Raw genomic sequence first — 22,063 nt, forward strand, 5'->3', positions numbered from 1 at the left:
TATGTAGTATTCCATAGTGTATTTGTACCACATTTTCTCTATCCAATCCACTGTTGAAGGGTATTTAGGTTGATTTCTATGTCTTTGCTATCATTAATAGTGCTGCAGTAAATATACATGTGCATGTGTCTTTATGTTAGAATGATTTATATTTGTATGGGTACATATCTAGTATATATTGCTGGGATTCCTGGGTGGAATAGTAATTCTGGTTTAGAAATCTCCAGCCACTGCTTTGCACAATGGCTGAAATTGTTAATATTCTCACCAGCAGTATATAAGGATTCCTTTTCTCAGCAACCTCCTCAGTATCTGTTATTTTGTGGCTTTTTAATAATAGCCATTCTTAATGGTGTGAGAGAGTGTGGAGATTTGTGTTTCTCTAATAATTACTGAGGTTGAACACTTTTTCATATGCTTATTGGCCGTATGTATGACTTCTTTTAAGAAGTGTCAGCTAATGTCCTTTGCCAATTTTTAAATGAAGTTGTTTGATTTTTGCTTGTTAATTTGTTTAAGTTTATAGATTCTGAATGGCTTCTGTGACATAAGAAGAGAACTGCCCTCTTTTCACTGATCAAATAATGGTAGTTATTAGTTATGGATCCTTTATATGTTGCAAGGGATTGCAAAGCAATGGACCCAAAACTCGGTGCAGGCAAAATGAATCTGGAGTTTGAGTGGTACAAATCTATGCTGTTCAGCAATAATTTCCCAAATGTTGTGCATTGAAAACAGTGAGGCTTCAGTAAAAATGCAGATTCCAATTCTAAAGGTCTGGGTCACGTCTGTTATTCTGGTGTTCTAACTAGCGCTCAGGAGGTTCTGATGCTGCTTGCCCAGACGCCAGGCTCTACAGCACAATTTAGTGACTGTTCACTCAAGACATAGCTTTGAGCCTACATTTCCTGGTTGGGTCTGTGAGAATAAGCATAGTGTGACTTCATCTCCATAAGACCAGCAATATGCACGAAAAAGTTTGAAAAAAAAAAGCAATTTGTTTCTTTTAACATAAACTGGTTATCAACTAAATTTGAAATTGTTTGCTTTTGTTGTCAAAATATCTAACTATAAACTATGTTCAACATTTTTCTAAATTTTCTACCTTAAAATTTGAAACATATTTGCTTGTATTTAAATATTTTAATATGCTGAGAACGAAGATTTTGCAAATTGATTGCAGCCTATAAAAGGGTTAAACACTGTTATTTTTCTACATAAGAATTTTTAAAGTGAAACAATCAAATATATTTGAAGAGTTGGAAAGAATACATGTGTATTTTTTGTATATGTGCTTCATTATAACTGAAGAATTTACTTAGATTAGAGGTTATATTTTATTACTTCAATGACTTTAAAGGATAAAATATAGCCATTTTGCTGAATTATTGAGTACATTTCATTGCAGTTGTGTACTATGAACTTACAATAATTATTCATGTGGACTATGAAAATGGGTTGACTCATTTTTTATTTCACCATTTTTAAGCAATACTTATACATTATTTACAATTTAAGAGCTAGGAATAGTACAATACAATATTTCTAAAGTAAGGCAGGTCTTTGTGGGAATTTGAGGTAACATCATATAATCAAAAATTAAGCAACTTTAAATTTCAGCGGCCAACCCTTTTTCTTCAGTTAAATATTTTAATTGCAGGGATGTTCACTGGGACTTATGCATTTTTCTAATATAAATGGAACATTTAATATGAAATATAAAATATTTCAAGTGTTCTGAAGATTTCTCAAAAAATAATTGAAGAGTCAGTCCATTTTTACCCTCTACTTTTATTTTTGTTTTTGGCACCTAGTAAAGAATTTCTTCCTTAATTCAGTCATTTTTTTCTTTTTTAAATTAAGAACAAAGGTATTGAGTCAGTGGCAAGTTTCACTAAAGGATGTTTTGAGTATTCATGGTTTAAAAAAAAAGCTTAATAAAATACTCTGTAAATCTGATGTCTTACTCTTGCTTTTATGCATTCTCCTTTGATCAGCAGTGCATCAAGCACATTTTCATGTTTAAATGCTTATTGTGTATCTAGTTCTCTTTTGAGTGACAGGATACACTGACACTCATTTTGGAACTGCTATGTGTAGATCAGGTAGCTGGCAACATTTTATGAATACCATCTAATTTAAAATAGTTATGTCATTAGCTTCACTGTGTAGATTAATGAAAGAAAAAGGAAAGAAGGTCAATTGAATTTCCAAGGATGTAAACCCAGGAAGGAAGAGAACTCAGATTCATAAAGTAGCTCTGAGTTTTGCCGAAGTTTTTTTTCTTTCTACTCCATCATCATCTTACTTAAAATACTGCATGGTTGCTTTTCTCAGCCAGGCTACTGTAGCACATTGGTCTTTGGCAATGGCCAGGAGACTGTTTCTTGCAGAGGGAAGAGTTTATGAAAAACATCAGAGTACAGAAGGTTGTGTTCATGGAATGGACTCTGAGATTTGCGGAGCCAATGGAAAAAGGCAGACCTTGTAAGACAAAGAAAGGAGTTTAAAGGTGAACCTCGGGAGCAATGGACATATGTTCATCAGCTTAGTCCTGTGATCATAGCTATGACTCTATATGCATGTTAGGAAGGAATAAGAAGATCTCTTTGGCTATGGGGAGGAGTAAATGGGAAAGAAACTAATGAGCAGCCCAGATGATAGATGACTAGGGCGCTAAATTGAGTGCTGCTCACACTTTCTTGTGCACTTGCGTTCCCTGGAGATGTTGTGAAGATGCAGATTATTACTCAGTAAGTCTGGATGAGGACCCAAATTCTGTGTTTCTAACAAGTAATATTAATGTTGCTGTTGCATGGAACACATGCTCAGTAGCAAGAAATGAGAACAATGATTCCCCAGCTTTGGTCCCTAGACCAGCAGCATCAACATCACCCCAAAACTGGTTAAAATTGCAAATTCTCTGGTCCCACACTGTACCAATTTAATCAGAATGGCTGGAGTTGGATATAGGCATCAATAATTTTTTTAAACTTCTAACAGTTTTATTGTTCAGTTTGAAAACAAACCAGTGTCCTAGAGTGGAGATAGTGGGGATAGATTTAAAAAAGATAAAGAAACTTATAATGTGAATTTAGGAAGAAGAATCAACAGGGGTCAGTGACTTAGTGGAGCATATTTAGATTCTGATTATGTGAAAAGAATTCAGAATGACCTAATTTTATCTTCAAATCCTGCTTTTTTTCCTTAAATATGAAAGTTTTAATAATCTTTCTGCTGACAGCATAGGTCATGTTTGGAAAAATCTAGCATCTTTTTTCAGGCAATTAAGCAATTTCAATACTCACTTTAATTAACAATTGTGCCTAAACAAAAACTATTTGCATAAAAGAGCTTCTAATAAAACACAGAGATTAGCTAAGAAAATACAGGGTGGTAATATGGAGTAAGAAGGATGGAAATGATAATTTCCTGTACAAATAAACAAAATTGCTTCAAACACTTACTGTAAACCACCCATGAAATATCTGGCCATCTAAATGGAATGATAACATTCTTGGTGCTTTATATAATACTCTAGTTCATGTTAGAGAAAGAACTTTAATTAGAATATCACTGGTGTCAAATTAGTATTAAACGTTTAAGACAAACTGAGATAACGAAACTATGAGAACACTGCCTCTAATGTAAAATTTGCTGTAAATTGCAAGGAATTTACATTTTCCATTAGCACAAAGTCATAAGCATAAAAATGATAAAAGCTTACATACAGTTTAGATATTCTTTAACTCGGTTGAAATTATTGCAAAGAAATGGTGTGTTTAACACTTACACTTTCTACAGTTTAAAAATACATTGGTTTATGTTCCTGTACCTTTACCATTTAGTTGGGTAATCTTGGGAAAACTGCTTACCTTAAGTCTTGGTTATGTCGTTTGTAAAATGTAAAAACAACTCCTGTTCTAGCAGCAAATGGGTTGTATATAGCATGTGGAATGGCAGTGTGGCTTTCTGAGAATAATATTATGAACATACATATTAAAGATTCTCAGGGCCAGGTGTGGTGGCTCACGCGTGTAATCCCAGCACTTTGGGAGGCCGAGGTGGGCAGATCACAAGGTCAAGAGATCGAGATCATCCTGGTCATCATGGTGAAACCCCGTCTCTATTAAAAATACAAAAAATTAGCTGGGCATGGTGGTGCATGCCTGTAATCCCAGCTACTCAGGAGGCTGAGTCAGGAGAATTGCCTGAACCCAGGAGGCGGAGGTTGTGGTGAGCCGAGATCGCGACATTGCACTCCAGCCTGGGTAACAAGAGCAAAACTCTGTCTCAAAAAAAAAAAAAAAAAAAAAAAATAGATTTTCAACTCCAGAGTTCTGAATGAATGCCTTCGGACAACAAAATTTGTGTTTCAGACTCTCAGATTCTTTGCTTGCATGATGAAGATGCGATGACTATCTCAAAAGAGTGGCTGTAATAATTAATGAGATAACGCAAGTAAATCATGTGGTTTGTGGAAGATAGTTAATAATAGCAATTAACATCATTACTAAAGGACGTGAAGATATTTTGTACACTCTGTGGACATTAGGGGATATTCTAATTAATTATTTCTTTTCTCTCACAGGCATCTTTCAGACACTTCACTTGATAATATAGGCACACCCATAGAAAGACCTGATACTCTCTTTGTTTGCTATTATTTCTTTGCATATGCTGTTTTCACTGGCTGAGACTGCCCTCCATATGGCAAGTCCAATTTTTTTTTTTTTTTTTTTTTTAGATGGAGTCTCACTCTGTCATCCAAGCTGGAGTGCAGTGGCAGGATCTCGGCTCACTTCAACCTCCACCTCCTGGGTTCAAGCAATTCTCCTGCTTCAACCTCCGGGATAACTGGTACTACAAGCACCCAACACCACGCCTGGCTGATTTTCGCATTTTTGGTAGAGATGGGTTTCACCATATTGGCCAGGCAGGTCTTGAACTCCTGACCTTGTAATCTACCTGCCTCAGCCTCCCAAACTGCTGGGATTACAGGCGTGAGCCACCGTGCCCAGCTGGCAGGTCCAATTTTTACTCCCTCATTGCCCATTCTGAATGTTAGGTCTTTGGGGAAAAGGGAAGTGAAGAGTATCCCATGAGCAAGGAAAACGTGTAAAAACCCATAGTGTTTACTCACTCCATCCAAGCTCCTGTACTAAGAGACTTCACCAAACTCAAGCACATCTTATAGCGCCTTAAGGCTGTGGCCTTAATTGCTATAGGCCCCTTTGAAATGCCTACCAAAGGAAGTTCAAAGCTGCTAGGATAATCCACTGTTTATTTCAGCCAAAGCCTGATGATAGGACTATAGGTCTCCTGTCACTTTAGAAAGCTTTCAATTAAAAATCCTTTTTCTACTTCTTTGAGATGTAAATCTTTTACCACCCAGAACTGACTCCTCAAGGACCCCAGAGTTGTCTCTTTGAAATGTGAACTTTCAAAGGGATAACACCAGCCTCCCAGTCTCTGTGGGAAGGTGAGGACCTATCTTAGGTGGGAGCCTTGCTCTAACTGGTGCTACCATCTCTTATAACCACAGTATAGCAGATATGTTTCACCTCCTGATGTGTGCCAATTAGCAAACCCAAATGAGCTGGTCACAAGAACAAAACTCCCACTCCATGCTTTAGCATACCTCAGCTTTTAAAATGCCTCCTGTTTTGTGTTTTGGCAAAGTTGAGCCAGTTTATACTAGACACTATTCTGTTCCATAGTAACGGTCACTGAATAACATCTGCCTTTCCCACCACTAACCAGTGCCCAATTTTTTTTTCTTTGTCATAAGACATGGAACAGTTCAGAGAGGGAAGGGAGGAGGTTCCTATGAGTAGTTCTTTTGATGAATAATAAAAATGAAATAGAGTGAAGCTGGTAGAGCTGATTGGACCAAACTTGGAAGACCTACTATACCAATGAGGAGTACAGAATATATTCTGAAAGGAATGAGGATAGGTTAAACTCTGAATGGAAGAGTGCCTTTGTGATAACAGAATAAATTCCAGAAATAGTAGATAGGTCTGAATCTCTTCTCTCTGTTGTCTTTATCTTTTCTCTGGTGGTCTGCTTTATTACCACTCTTCTTCTGCATAATCACTAAGTACTCATGCCAGAAAAGTCCTTCACATTGAATTGTGAATATATTATCTATCATGAGCTTTAAGTACATCAAACCTAAGTTTCTATATCCACACTGAGTCTTGGTTTTTGTATATCTGTGTATAGACAGGACTTCCTCAAACCAATTTAAACCTGAAGGGTGCTGCCGAATTGTCAAGGGTGCTGTAAATAGAGGAGTCTCTGTTGGTCTAACAAAAAATTGTTCTGTAATTTTTTTAAAGAAATCTAATTTCAGAAATTAGCAACAGGATATCTTGAATGCTTACTCATTATGACTTGCAAAGATTCCATAAGTAGTCTGAGATATCTGCTTATTATGTAAGTTAAAGAGTATTCTTTCTTTAATTCATTTATTCAGCAAATAATTTTTGAAGACCTGGGCGTTTCTAAGCAATGAACTAGGGATGTGATGATGAATAAGGTTCAGTTACACTCTTAAAAGACACTGCAAATTAGAGAGAGACTTCAAACAGAAAGCTGTAGTGCAGCATACTCTTTGTTTCATTGAAGTAGTGCTAAAACTTATCTGATCGTAAAATTGAAGGAAGTTCTTGTAAAAAGTAGGGCTTACAGGTCTCTCTTCTGGAAATTCTGATTAAATTTACTTAGTTCTGTTCCAAAAATATGTGTTTCACAAGATGTCTTGTTTTTCTTTCTTTCTTATGTATTAGTTTTGGTTAATGTTTGTGTTTTTGAATTGGTACATTTTAGAAATATTGGATTAAAATTTTCAGGACATGTAGGAGCTCAAGCAGACTAGGTGAAAGTGAATCTATTCTAAGCTTAGCAAAAAGTCTGTTCAAAAATACAGAGACAAAATTATAGCTAGCGTATTTGGAAAAAAATAGTAAGTCACTGAGTGGTTATGTAATTAATATATGAAGGCAAAAGAGGCTGAAATGGAAGCTAAAAATCTAAGTAAGGGACTGTCAACAAAGGTCCCTCTAAGCCTTGGCATGGAATTTTGGTCCTACCCCTTGAATGGCTTTAAACAGAGAGTTGACACGCAACACAGTGAAATCCAAACTAAAGATGAGGGGCTACAATAGGTTCTGGATTACTAAAAAGGCACTATAAAGTAGTCCGAGAAAGCCTCTGCTGAGGGTTTATTTTAACATATTATGGAAAGACTTTGGGGTTTGAAATTGGCCAAATCTGGACTCTTTTTGCTCCTGACACTCAATGTGTATAATTAATAATGCTGACTTACTTTTTCACTGCAACAGAGATAGACATAACTGCCTTTCAGATTTCTATAATAAATCAATCAACAAAAAGCAGACATACAAAAGAATCCTCATGAAAATGTGGTTGTGACATGACCTGGGACAGAGAAATAGTGGAGCATTCAAAATGTTGGTGCATATGTTACTTGATTTAATTTTTATATGATTCTGAGATACTGATTATTATGTTCATTGAATAAATGAAAAGGCCAAGACACAGAAAAGTTATATGTCTTGTCTAAAAAACGGAAAGAACTCAGCCAAGTAGCTGCCAAGATTCAAGCCCAGGTCTGAACTTCAAAGCTGCAACTTCTCCTTCTGTCCACTTCACCCTACCCCTCCCCACCACCAGACGAACCTGCCTAATGCCTAGAAGGGACTTAATGTATGCTCTTCCTCCTCTGCACTTCTTCCTCACCTTTTCCACACCCACGTATAGGCAGATAATATACTCAGATTTTATATTAAACCTCTGTCTGTCAACTTAACAGAGTTTGGTCTTCCAAGTTAATTCAGTGTTGCTGAAGTATCAAGCTATGCTTCACTTACACAGGCTTTTATGAGCACATAAAGACATAAAAGATAGTAGACAGTCATAAATCATGTTTTAAATTGTTGGAAAAACAAAAATAAGCATAATTTGATCCCTGCTTTTAATGAAAAAAGATAATATTGTGCAGGATGATGAGAACTGGCTCTGATGCCAAAAGGTCAAGGTTCAAAACTTGAGGTCTATGACTTACTAGGTCCATGAACATGAAAAAGTTCTCCACGAGTCTCAGCTTCCCAATCTATGAAATGAAGATAATCATGATATATTTCCTCACTTATTATGATTAAGTTAAATATTCTCCATACACGTAAAATACTTAGGGTCCGGTGCATGGTACACAACAGATTTTAACTGCTATTATTATCATTAGCATCATTTATTATCATTATTGTTATTATTTATATAGATTCTAATATGGTTATGTATGAGACTTGGAAACAACTTACTACTTCTCAGGTAAAATTGAGTTCGAAAAGGGAGAGATAATTCTGAATGATTGAGAACAAGGCTTGAGAGAAGACTTGTTAGGGTAAACAGTGCTCTGTGTTAAAAATAAGATGATCAGGTTTTAGTCTTGTGTCTGGAACAGACTTGCTGTGTAACTTCACTCCTTTTAGCTCTCTGAGCCATTATTTTCCTCAGTAAAAAGCAGATCATGATTCCCTCCATGTTCCTTTCTTTGTATTACTGGGAGATTGACGTGGGACAGCATTTGAAAAATAGCTAAGATTCCTACTCACTTCCCTACCTCTTTCTGCAGGCAGAACCCCATAGGCCTGCATAGGCCATCAGCTCTGGTTTACCCAGGTTCTCCAAAGACACACAGCTCTGTGGCCGTCTTCAGTTTGCAGAGATCTCCATTTCCCCAGAGAGCTCAATGACTTTCTTATAAGTTTTGATTGTTTCACACTAGTTTCACCTGGCAAAGATGGTGTCTTATGGTCACATTGTCAAAGTCCTTGTCTCTATGTTCACGAGTATCTTGCTCTATTCTGTTCCTGTAACATTTGAGAGGGGAGTGGTTCCTTAGGTGTAAACATGGTCTGAGTTTCTTCTGTTCTTGTACCACATTTATGCTCAGTTTGCATATTCCCTGGTGAAATTAACTTCTGGATTCTCAAGTCAGTTTTTCCAAAGATCTTAACTAAAGCCCCTAGGCCTCTTTCCTGTGTTTCCATCATTTGGTCCAATAACTCGTAAGAGTTTTTCTGAGAGTATATGAATACTCTCAGATGTCAAAGCATTACTCAATATAGAAAAATCAAACTGCTACGCTAATGTTATTTAAAAATAAGCATGATACTAAATTGAGTCCTTAACTTGGGCTGTTCCCAAACAATGAAATTCGTGGGTTGACTGGCTTTGATGCTAAACAGAGTTCATGCACTGATCCTCATGAATCCTGAGGGAATCGTGTGCACATCAGCCAGTGTATGAGAAACAATGCAAAAGTGAAAATGTCAAAACGTCAGCTCTGTGGCAAATCCCTTCACCATGTTGTTTCTAGATAACTTCCTTTGAAGCAGCTAAAGTCATCATCAAAAATGATCATGCCTATAGTATAAGGAACATTATGATTTCTTAGTAAAGAGTTTAAAATATTGATGATGATGATGGTCATCATCATAGTTCATAAATCTTCACATTATGGCTTCTCAAACAGGCAGATACAGTTTGAAATGCTTTAGTGAGTTATGTTGGGATATTTTTATTTTGATTTATGGAAATTTCCAGGAAGCTCTTTCATAAGATAAAAGTTTGAGATATATGAAACAACTAAGGCAACATAATTGAGGACACTTAGTTCAGGAATAGGGCTAATTTCATAGAAGGGCATAGTTTCTTAAATCTGAATGTGCCACATGTGACTGGCAACTTAACTGAAGTTATTGATCAGGACTTATTTTGAAAGGCAATTTTCTCCCCTATGTGTCAGCCTCTACATCCCTTTTAGCAGTGATGATGCTCTATTTGTAATTGCCTTTTAGATATCTTTCTTCTTCTAATGTAAGCTTTGCAATGGTAGGAGCCTAGCAGTTATTTTTTCACCTGCATATTCTCACCAACTGATAGCATAACCAGTGGCAACATGTGGTTCTCTAAGAGATAAGAAAGGAAGAAAAGATCGACTTCTGTAGAAAATAAAATTCAAGAAAAGAACTCAGAACTGAGTGTTACAGGCCTCCCGACACTCAGTGAAGTGGTTGAAGCCTCCATCAGAAATATTAATAAAGCCTTATTTAGTACAGATCCTTAATGGCTAAGCCTGGACTTTAGAAGCTCTGCCTTCACAGTCAAATCTGGACCATGACTTACTGCATGGCCTTGAACAAGCCATATCATCTCTTAATTTCTGTTGATAAATTGATTTCTTCCTTACTTTCCATTCTACACGGGGAGTTTGAAGATTAATTAATTAATGGTCTTAAAGTGCTTCAATTAAGGTAATTTCGGTAGGCGAAGATATTCTCAGCTGTTCCAATTTGGTAATGATCCAAAATCACTTCTTTCACAAGAGAGTTCTGATAGGCATCACAATGATCTCCAGAAAGTGCTATGATATAGGACCCACTTCCAAAATAATTAATATTCCCTTTCTATAAGTTAGTCTGTAGACATTAATATGTGCATAGTTCATCTCAGTCATCCCTTAGATGAAGCAACACAATGATAATATTGATGATTGTGCCTTAAAGATCAACTACCCCTTCGCTGCCTTTTCATAGCCAGGAGTCAAGCTCAGGGAGATTAAGTAAAAGATCCAAGAAAAACTAATAATTCTTTAGCAGGCTGGGCACAGTGGCTCATCCCTGTAATCCCATCACTTTGGGAGGTCGAGATCGATGTATCATTTGAGTTCAGGAATTTGAGACAAGCCTGGGCAATATGGTAAAACCCTGTCCATACAAAAATTAGCTGGGCATGGGGGTGCATGCCCATAGTCCCAGCTACCTAGGAGGCTGAGGTGGAAGGATTGCTTGAGCCTGGGAAGGCGAGGCTGCGGTCCGCCATGATTGTACCCCTGCACTCCAGCCTAGGAGACAGGGTAAGACACTATCTCAAACAAACAAACAAACAAACAAACAAACAACAACAAATTATTTAGCAGAAGAGTAAGGATTTAAACAAGACCATTTCTTGAAAAACAGGATCAGATTTTCTCCCATAAATACTATCCTGTACCCCCTGTTAAAGATTAAAAAAAAATGATTACTAAAATATTGTGATTCAAGGTTCTATCTCCCATTAGCGACAGATGTGATTTTCTTTATTATGATGGGAAAAACAAGGCTTAGTTTAAGAATAAACATTGAGAAACAATAATAGTTAAAATGTGTATAGTGCTTTGTGAATATTTTTACTCATACTAACTTATTTAACTTTTATAACCTTCTTGCAAGTTAAGAACTATTATTAATGCCTTACATGATATACTGTAGTTTTCTATGGTGGTTCAGACTGTAGCTGTGACTTATCATACAATGAATATTGTATAACTATCAAAAGGAGACAGAGTCCTGGTACATGCTACAACATGAACAAGCCTTGAAAACGTGATAAGTGAAATAAGCCAGACACAAAAGAACAAATGTTGTGTGATTACACTGATATGGAATGTTAGAATGGCTAATTCACAGATGGAAAGTAGGTTAGAGATCACCATGAGCTGAGGGGAAAAATAGTGATTTATTGCTCAATGAGTTATGTTTGGGTGATGAAAATGTTTTAGAAATAAATTGTAGTAATTGTTGCACAACATTTTGAATATAATTAATGCCACTGAAATGTACATTTAAGATTATTAAAATGGCAAATTTTGTTTTTTATATATTGTACCAAAATTACAAAACAAAATGAAAGAAACAATAAAGGAATTGGCCCTGGTGTATGTAGGGCCACCAGGCTTTGTACACTCATTCTATCACTTCCTGGCTGTTTGACATTTGCCAACTCCTTAACTTGTGTTTTTCTTTATAAAATGAAGCTAAAATAATAATGATATAGAGACATATTATTATTAATAAGTTGAAGAAGCCTAGACATAATTTCTTCAAGTTCAGATTGTAAATTCCTGGCAGTGTCTGAACTCAATCTTAGGTTCTTTGACACTCAAAAGTCTGCACTTCTTGCCAAACTGTTAAAATTTAAGTCAAAGATGTCCTATATATAGTGTAAACCAAGAAATGCTATCATTCTGTTCTCCAAACATTCACTATCAGTTTTCAGTTAACATACTTGTTAGGATGAGACTTAAAACATCAGAGACAGATGTATAGAAATAAGATAGGGAAAAAGGTCTTATGGAGCAGAAACTTAGAGTTGATGTCTAATAGGGATTATGTACAATCACAGGCAAGCTAGTTATCACTTGAGTTTTCAAACTTCCATTTTCTCGCATGTTCCTGTACTCTCAGCTACTCAGGAGACCTAGGTAGATCACCTGAGTCCAGTTGGTCAAGGCTTCAGTGAGCTGTTATGTCACCATTGCACTCCAGCCTGGGCTACAGAGTGAGACTCTGTCTCAAAAAAAGAAAAAAATCAGCAGGTTGAGGTGGCTCACACCTGTAATCCCAGCAGTTTGGGAGGCCACTGTAAGCAGATCACAAGGTTAGGAGATTGAGACCATCCTGCCCAACATTGTGAATCCCCATCTCTACTGAAAATATAAAAATTAACCAGGCATGGAGCGCATGCCTGTAATCTCAGCTACTCTGAAGGCTGAAGCAGGAGAATTGCTTGAACCAGGAAGTTGGAGGTTGCAGTGAGCCGAGATCACACCACTGAACTCCAGCCTGGAGATATAGGGAGACTCCTCTCAAAAAAAAAAAAAAAATCAGTGTTCTTTTCTGCAAAATATGTGACTGCAGAGCTGAGATGATCTCTTTGTTCCCATCTAATTAAAACTTTCTGAAATTTAAATCACATAATGCATGCTTTTCTGTGTGTGTGTGTGCGTGTGTGTGTAATATAGCAATATGTCAACTTCTTTAATCACCAAAATAGTCCTATAAGACTGATACTTATTATTTTTGTTTAATAAAGGAGGAGATATTAAAAGAGACAGTAAGTAGTTTGGGCTAGGACATGGCAGATATTAATTGGTGGAGGTAGGATACAATTCAGGCAATCTGGTTTCAGGGTCCATATTATATATAAGCCAACAAACTGTGACTCCTCATTGTAGTAAGAGAATGAATATATGAATGTGGATATTGGAAAATGGATGGGAATCAATGATGTATTTGACCCATTTGTCCTACCCATTTGTCAATGTGAGAGAGCAAGATGTTGACAAGTCAGACATAAGTTTGTATCTTGGACTATTATCTATCTGACCTTGGTTAATTCACTCAGACTCTCTGAGTTCCACCTGCAAAAGCTGCAATTTTGGAAGATAAATATCTACTTATAGTTTTCTTCTGTGATTGTTTTTATAAAGACAATGTATATAGAATGTCTGCCATAGAGTAAGTGCTCAAACCAAGGAGTATCCACTGCCTGGCCGCAGTGGCTTACAACTTGATATGGTTTTTACTGTGTCCCCACCTAAATCTTACCTTGAATTGTAATAATCCCCACATGTAAAGGACAGGGCCAGGTGGAGATAACTGAATCATAACGTAGTTTCCCCACACTGTTCTAGTGGTAGTGTGAATAAGCCTCTTGAGATCTGATGGTTTTATAAATGGGAGTTCTCCTGCACAAGTTATCTTGCCTGACGCCATGTAAAAAGTACCTTTGCTCTTCTTTTGTCTTCTGCCATGATTGTGAGGTCTTCCTAGTCATGTGGAACTATGAATCTATTAAACTTCTTTCCTTTATAAATAATCCCATCTCGAGTATGTATTTATTTGCAGCATGAGAAGGAACTAATACACACCTGTAATCCCAGCACTTTGGTAGGCGAGAGAATCACCAGAAGCCTGGAGTTTGAGACCAGACTAGGCTATATATTGACACTCTGACTCTAAAAAAAAGAAAAAATAAATAAATTCGCTGCATACAGTTTTAGGCATAGGTAGTTCCAGCTACTAGGAGGCTGCGACCCACTTGAGTCTGGGACTGCAGTGAGCTAGGATAATACCACTACACTCCAGCCTGGGTGGCAGAGTGAGTCTCCCTCTTTAAAATGAAACATCACACAAAATAAGTGGTCATTATGTTTATTGCCTGTTATGGCTGAACACTTCCAACACAGATCCACTGATTTACTTTGGTTACCTGCTCAGTTTTAACATTTCATTGAATTAGGCAGTCAAATTTGATTGAATTTTCATAATTAATCTCTTATTTCTGTTTTATTGATTTCACTTCTGATCTACGAAGACTAGCCCTAAATGGAATTAAATACATTCATTTGAAGCCCACATGTATCAAAGTCAGACTTTCAGGGTTTAAGAGGGTGAATTAAGCTCTTTGTATTGCCTCAAATGCCCTGCCATCTGGAGAAAATCTGTCTCTAAGAGTAGAATAATGTTGCCTTTCCACTGTGGTATCATTTTTTATAGTTTCTTTAAGCAAGAAATGACCCTCTAGCTTAATGCATGCCTCTTCTTTGAGAAAAGAGGAAATGTCCATTAGCAGATTATTCCTGTTATTTAAACCTGAAATGTTATATAAATTGTTCTTATATGGCACACACACAATGTTGAGTGCTCTTCCAACTTCAATGCACATTTGAGAGAAATGAGATGTGTTCCCCATCCTGAAGGCTCCCATAGAACAGCCAAAAAGCATAACAAATTGTATGCAGCAGTATTCCCTGAAGGCAGTCACAATCTAAGATTTTTCCTGCTCCCTGGTGAACACCTCCTTACTGATATTAAAAGAAATGACCAGTATTTGAGTTGGCATCTGCAATGTACACATTTCTTCTACAGACGATGTCTTTTCTTTCTAATAATGGGCCACTGGGCAGGATATGAATTAGCATTACCATTTCTGAGATTTATATAATTTATAAACATTCTCAGAGACATAGGCTAATAAATATGAATAATTGAGCTGGAATAAATCCACAGTATTTGTAATAATTCCCAATATTTGCGATCACTGAACCAGTCATCTACCCAACCCTATTCTCTTTGTCTTGCACATCATTCTATGTTGCATAGGTGCTATGTTTAATTAGGAAAGATGTTATAAATGTTAAATCTGAAAAAGGTTAGTCTCTAGAGTCAAAAGTTTTTAACAAAATGAACATTGCCTTAAGTCAAGAGAAATCAAAACTGGATTTTGATCTTGATAAGTGATAGGATAATTTGAGAATGGGAGATTTTCTGCCTTTTTTTTTCATTCATCTCAATTTGTGAGCCATATAGCTAATTTTCATTCATATGCCTATAATTATCACTGTTATTTAAAAAATTATGCATAAGAAATCAGGATTTCTCCAAGAATAACTTTTTCTATTCAGGTATAGAGAGATGGGATGTTATGATACATACAAAATATTGAGGATGTGAAAAGACCTCATACATTCAAAATTTTATCTTGGATTTGATCCTTGGAACCACTGGACTCAGATATTTCCCAAATGTGTGGAGAAGACCCATCACCTATCAGTGGTATCTTTCTAAGTGTGCAGGCAGACAAATTCATTTTAATCCAGAATAATCTTATCTTTCAAGGTAAGAAATTCCTCAAGAAATACCTGGGAGGATTCCTGTGGATTAAAACTGAGAAATGATATTATGTCAAAGGTGCGACTTCAGATCAACACACATGTATATATTGCAATATGTACCACATCATTAAATATTCCTCTTTGTTTTATTCATCAGCAAATTCAAAAAGGAGAATACAGGATTATGAATCAGTAAATTCTTTCTGTATTTTCTTCTTGGGTATGATTAAACATGTAACTTTTATGGAGATTATGCTTCAACTTATCTAGGGTGTGCCAACTACTTCAACCTATTCTTACTCCAGATAAACCTAACTAGAAATAAAACACATTATTTTCATCTAACTTACTCTGTATTGCTATGTTGGCCTTCATTCTCTGATTATTTTAGACTTTAATTTTGTTTTCTTCACATTGATTCTAACAATCAAATATAGTGTTCTTTCTTCATGTCTCCTTCTTGCATCTCGTTTTCTTCTAGTGTTTCCATTTGTTTTGATTTTTCTACTTATCGGCTTTCTTTATTTTCTTTGATATTCTAAAATGCAATTTGTTTGTTTTTTACTAAAGTGTTAGATAAACAGAACTCTCTTCTATAAATCCAAATGGTATATATAGTCCAAATGGGACTATAACTAAAATGGCAGTTATAGTCTTAAAGATAAAAATAGTAATGATAGTAATAATATATAAGCAATAACATTATAGGACAAGTTATACTTTTGTATATATTATCACATTTGAGTTTTGTTAAGGTAGGAAGAACAGATAAAATATTATAATCTCAGAAATTTGGTGTTTTATAAATAAAAAGATTTAAATTATATGAAGAGCATTAAATATTTAAAGCACTACATGCTATGTCTGAGATTATGCAAATAGGACATTGCCAAGCCAAACCACCACTTCCATTTCTGTGATTTTTAGATTGCATATTCTCTACACCATATTTTCTGGTTTTATCTTAACATAAAGAAGCTTCTTTTTAAGTTAAGGAATAAGAATACACTATCTACTGCTTAGAAATAATACATTCCTTGCCACAGTGCTCATGCAATAACTGGACATTTTCTAGGGTGTTGGCACATTCTAAAATGTAGGTTGGTACCAGATGGTCATGTTTTGTCTACCATTATTTTTGACAATAGGGAGACAGTAATCATTTGTCTGGCTCCTGTTTTTTCTAGATATCAGACTTTAAAGCTTTTTTCTCAATATTAGTGTCCCAGACCTGTTTTATAATTATGCTATCTCCTATATGTTCTATGTATAGCTTAAATTCATTTACAAGTAACCTTTAGTATTTTGCCTAAACATATTTATTCATCTTGTTTAGGAGTAGACTCTGATTTCCAGCAAACTATTCTTAAGTCCACCTTGGAGAAGGTGATGTTCTACTCAAATATATTGAGGTATTGACTGGTTCATGTAACTATAATAAAAGAAAATGAGGTAATGCACAGTCAATGAGAAGATTTTTATTCATTCCTAAAGCTTCTATGAACATGATCTATGACTTTACAATGCAAAACATTCCAAAAACAAATGCTAATTTACATGAGTCTTTTATTATTTATTGAATTTTTTCTTTGACTTTATTTGATCTTTGCACTTTGTTCTACTCATTATAAGAACTGAAATCCTCTGTCTTTTTCCTTCTGAGTAAACATCATAAATAATTCAAAACATTTCAATGCCAGAGAGGCGTAGTGGGGAAAAATAACTTGGTGTCCTACTCCATTTGGCTTGCTCTTCAGGTCACATGGGGTGGTGGTCTGGAGGGAGGAATAGTTCACTTTTAAGTTACTAAGATTTTACCCAAGTTATAAAACCTCTTCAAAATTTATATTGTGAATGTAAAGTTATACGAATAAAAAGGGAAACGAAATAGGTCACATAAGAGAGCTACAAGACACAGTATTGAATTAACTGAATAAGTGTATACAAGAATAAAAAATAATTGGGACTAAATCTACTTACATCAAACCAACATTTTTCAAAGCCAAGACTGAAAAATGGAAATGTTTCATAGAATACACTATACATCAAACACTCCATTTTCTTGTAGATCAATCGTCCATTCACTTAAAATATGGATAGCACTTGAATCTATACCTAGCAACGTGTTAGCATTAAGAATTCACAGTAATGTAACATGACTCTTGTCCTTAAGGATTTTCCTGTTAATCATTAGAATAACTTTGTATGCAAATAACAAAGTTGGTTAGATATCACAAAAGAGATGTAAATGAGTGATTCTATGAAAAAAGAAACAACAGAAAGCATATCTCATGATGGAAAACAGTAAAGTTTTGCTGAAGAGGGAGGCATTGCAGTGGGGTGTAGAAGGATGAGGAAGTGTTCACTTCCAGCATTACTGGACTGGTGTGCTAATGCTGGGAACATGAGCTGTGCATGAGGAGTGAGTGTATTTTATCAAGATGGCAAGTGTTGGTTGGGAAAAGTAGTAGTAGCACATGCAAACCATGCCAAGTTGACCAGAGAACCCATACCTATTATGAGATCTAAGAAACATATACACGACTTATTTTTAGAGCAAGAAAAAAGACAGATCTTGCTATATATTTAGAGTAAGAGGCTAAGAGCAAAGATGTTTTGTCATAAAAATAGCTATGATACCCTAGTCACTCTGTGGCCAGCAAACACTCAGCAGGAGCCAGATACCCAAGGCTCCTGCTGAGTGTTTGCTGGCCACAGAGTGACTACTAAGATAACCTTATTTAGAACATATTTACTTAAGGCAGATAATGCCACAGAAATGAAGGTCATTCTCATTAATTTCCTGTAACACATCTGGTACTGTGATAGGCATGTGTACACACTGAATTTTATTATATGCAAGAAAGTTACAGTCTTATTTCCTGTTGTGACATTCATTCTCCAAAAGTGAGACTCAAAACTATTTATAACCTTTACAACCCCTTGCCCTTCAGTTTGTTCTTCTGCAAGAATGACTTCTAAACAGCTTCCTTTATATATAGTTGAGAAGTGCAACAGAAAAAGAAGATAAAAGCAGTTGGAATTTGAACCCTATGGTTCTGCTCTAGAACATTTCACTGTCTGTGATGAGAAAGGCAGAACTTCAGTTAAAAGAAAGATTTGCTGAGTGCCTGATGGTGATGTTTATTGAGATAGTTACAAAATGGTGAAAATAGAGATGTTTGCCCTTTGGAAGCCCAGTATAAACACTAATCAGGGGTTAAGTCTCAAGAAAATGAAGAAAAGAGGGTAGAGTCAAAGACTCAGACAGAGTTGAGACAGACTGCACAGGTCATCCCAAAGGTTAGAATTAGTGAGAACCAATACACATGCTAGCTACAAAAACTGGACATAAAATGCTGGGATTTGTATACTCTGGCATAATATTCTCATACATATGATTTCTATATTGCTGTTTTATTTGAAAACTCAGGGATGCCTCCCTGAATGGGTAGATCCTTTTACAAATGTAAGTAAGGGTGTCTCCCTTCAGTTATTTTGTCACTCAGTGCTTTAAGTGAATAGGTGTTAAGTGCCAGCCATAAACCCAGATGAGTTTTATGTGTGGGAGTCCACTGGCAAATGTGGTGGGCAAAGGCTGTAGTCTATGTGATTACATCTATGGGGAATACAAATAGTGAAAGGGGTACAACGGAGAGGAGCACTGTGAAAAGGAAGTGCAATATACAAAGGGTAATATTTTAGGTGGGCGTAGTTTCATCAGGCACTAGGATCTTAATGATTTTCCTTAACTCTACAAAAATAATTATATATACTGCAGAGAAACTTCACGCAGAACATCTTGGCTTTATAGAGAAGGGCTTGGAGCACTTCATTAGTTTAAAACTATCCATATTTTGCTGCATTTCCAGTCCCATATTTTGCTCCTTAATTACCACTATTTAAATGGCCTTTCAAGATCAGCTGTAAATTAAAATTGATCTACTGTCAGCAATCTCCAACAGTTGGCAACAGACTATTGATACAGATGACATTCCAGTTGCATAGTGTCTTTCTGAGAAGACAAAAATGTAATGAAATGAGCCGACTCTGCAGCTTGCCACAAAAGGCAAAATGTGATTTTTTTTCTCCAGTGGGAGAACTTAAATATAAATAATGAGCCCTGTTTAGAAAACGCAAATAAGTGTGTATAAATAAGGAACCAGAGCTTATAGCTCTATGTCCTTCATGAATACCTATATAATATTTTTCTTTAATCTAAAAAACCATATTCCTTTCTAAATAAGGCTTAAGGATATGTTGATATGAGCACATACTTTGGAGTTAGAATTTGCTTTGTCTCTGTATGATTTAGGAAAAAACAATGACACTTCATGCCTCGGTTTACTCAGCTGAAAATGCAAGTTAGTAACTACCCTGTAGTTGTGATAATTAAATGAAAATATACAGGAATGCTAATTAAATAGCTAATATAGTGCCTGGCACAAGAAAGGGCATATTAAAAAAATGATGAAATAGTATATGAAAAGTATGATGATCAGAGCCCCTGAGTTATTTCTAGGAAGCTAAATCCCTATGTATTCATATTCTTCTTCAGCCTTATTCTTTGCTGTCTAAATGTGGCTTAGAAGTGTCTCATTGGCTGGGCATGGTGGCTCATATCCAGCATTTTGGGAGGCCCAGGCAGGTGGATCACCTGAGGTTGGGAGTTCAAGACCACCCTGACCGACATGGTGACACCCCATTTCTACTAAAAATACAAAATTAGCCAGGCATGGTGGCACATGCCTGTAATCCCAGCTACTCACAAGGCTGAGCACGAGAATCGCTTGAACCCAGGAGGCGGAGACTGCAGTGAGCCATGATCGCCATTGCACTCCAGACTGCACAACAAGAGTGAAACTCTATCTCAAAAAAGAAAAGTTTCTCATCAGCCCTTTCCCACCCCCAACACACAAACAACATTTAGTACAGTCAGATCTTTGGCCTTTGCTCTTAGAGCCAGTTCATTGTAGATGAGTTCAACAAGACTTTTCTGGAATTTTGTGAGGCAACTGTGATCATATCTAAGATAAATCCTGTGTTAGAAAGTATAGTTCTGAAACATACTCATTGATTACCCCCCACACACATTTCCTTTGGAAGGGGTGGAAGATTTCTAAGTTGGCATTTTGGGAATGGTTCCCGGCCACCTGGAGTGTCACCCTCCCCTCACAGTGCTTCCTAGGACTTTGCAGATCCAGAATGAGAATGTCTACTTCTGCCTTCTTGGAGAGGGGAGTGACACAAGTTTTGTTTCCTCTGATTTTTTAAGAATAACACTCATTTTAATTATCTAGCCTCAGAGGCTCTGTTACTGAAAAAAAGCTTTTATTCCTTTCAGAGTCTCTACATATTTGTAGAACACAGGTCTCCTGTTTGGGGATGAGTGTGGTACCTTTTCTGTTTTTCTCATGGCTAAATCCCAACATACAGGGTTATGTCTTGTACATAATCATCCTTCAGTAGATATCGATCCACCAAATTTCATAATTTGATCTATCAGATCTATCTAGGGATGTTGGAGCCAGGAAGTCTCTGATGTTTATGCTGAACTAGGAACTTCTCCTTTCATAATCACTTGATCCCTTGCACAGATTTCGGTACTGCCGTTAGTTTTCAAATTAGTTTTCCTTGTAGCCCAAGAATGTATGAAAGAATAGACTTGTGGATTGTACCCATCTTAAGTACAAGTTATTCCTATGGACCAGTGCCCAAGCTTGAAGGTGTTAGAGATCAGATTTTTTTTTTATGTCACATGACCAGAGGCTATATAGCTGTGGGAAGAGATCTAAAGAGGTCATCTGGAAAGACATTCTATTGATGGAGAAAGAGAAAGGTCACAAACAGAATTCAGGTGTTACTAAGGTCCTATGAAAATGATAATAAAGAACAAACATTAATAGCAAGCAGCAGGAATAATAATACTGTACCCTGATTTGATATCTGTGCTGTGATGTTAAATTTGATTGTCTCTACAAAAAATACAAAAATAGCCAGGTGTGGTGGCTCGCACCTGTAGTCCCAGCTACTCAAGAGGCTCAAGTGGGAAGATTGCCTGAGCCTGAAAGGCAGAAGTTGCAGTGAGCCAAGATTGTACCACCGCCCTGCAGCCTGGGTGGCAGAGTGAGACCCTGTCTCAAAAACAAAAGTTAAAAAAAAAACCTTGATTGTTAAAAAGAATGTGGGCTTTTTTCACCCTACTCTATTAACAATATGGTAATGACTATTACATTACAGGCATCAGTCAGAGAGAAGTATCAGTAAATAGGACTACATTCAGTTATCTGAAAGAAATGGGGACTGGAGTGGTCAGGGATGTGGTCATAAGAAAGAGAAATTAATTTGGGTTCTTTTAATCAAAAAGACAATTTGTTTAAAGGATATTGGGAGCTCAAAGAATGAATGGACTGGAAGATAAAACTTGGAAAATATGAACAGTGAACAAGGAGTCTCCATGTTAGAGCAGCAGAAGCCCATATCCAAATGCCAGATTAGTACAGTTTGGACCATACCATTTTTGCTACAAGCACT

This window comes from Cebus imitator, unplaced genomic scaffold (assembly GCF_001604975.1).
Source record: "Cebus imitator isolate Cc_AM_T3 unplaced genomic scaffold, Cebus_imitator-1.0 Scaffold466, whole genome shotgun sequence".
Taxonomy (NCBI): domain Eukaryota; kingdom Metazoa; phylum Chordata; class Mammalia; order Primates; family Cebidae; genus Cebus; species Cebus imitator.